At 43.8% G+C, this 840-nt stretch overlaps 1 protein-coding gene across 1 annotated transcript in view; it reads right to left on the minus strand.

Annotated features, from left to right (window-relative positions):
- KIAA1210 (KIAA1210 ortholog) overlaps positions 1 to 840 on the minus strand; it is a 77,111-nt gene that overhangs the window by 48,385 nt on the left and 27,886 nt on the right.

Raw genomic sequence — 840 nt, forward strand, 5'->3', positions numbered from 1 at the left:
AGTAAAAGTTTTTTTTTTTTTTTTTTTTTTTTTTTTTTTTTTTTTTTTTTTTTTTTTTTTTTTTTTGACAGTATCTTGCTCTGTTACTCAGGCTGGAGTGCAGTGGTGCGATCACAGCTTACTGCAGCCTTGACCTCCCAGGCTCAGGCAAAAGTGCCACCTCAGTCCCCCAAGTAGTTGGGACTATAGGCACATGCCACCACACCCAACTAATTTTTGAAGTTTTAGTACGGACAGGGTCTTGCTATGTTGAACTAGAACTCCTGAGCTCAAGCAATTCTCCTGCCTTGCCATCCCAAAGTCCTGGGATTACAGGCATGAGCCACTGTGCCCGGATAGGGTTTCTTTTGGAGATGACGAAAATGTTCTAAAATTGATTGTGGTGATGGTTGCAAAAATCTGTGACTGTATTAAGAAGCATTGAATTGTATACTTTAAATAGGTGACTTGTATGGTATGTGAATTATAGCTCAATAAAGCTGTTACCAAAAAAAGACAAATGCAAAAACCTGATCTATTGTTTTGTGAGTTGGGGCCCATTAACTTTGGATGCCTATTACTATTCATGGTGTGCCCAGGGAGACAAAATTGTTTTGATAAATACGCAGAGCCACAAACAAAAGACTGAAACATCCGGCTACATGAAAATTTCAGGGCCGGGCGCGGTGGCTCAACCCTGTAATCCCAGCACTTTGGGAGGCCGAGGCGGGCGGATCACGAGGTCAGGAGATCGAGACCATCCTGGCTAACATGGTGAAACCCCGTCTCTACTAAAAATACAAAAAACTAGCCGGGCGTGGTGGCGGGCGCCTGTAGTCCCAGCTACTCGGAGGCTGAGGC

This window comes from Theropithecus gelada, chromosome X (assembly GCF_003255815.1).
Source record: "Theropithecus gelada isolate Dixy chromosome X, Tgel_1.0, whole genome shotgun sequence".
NCBI classification, from domain to species: domain Eukaryota; kingdom Metazoa; phylum Chordata; class Mammalia; order Primates; family Cercopithecidae; genus Theropithecus; species Theropithecus gelada.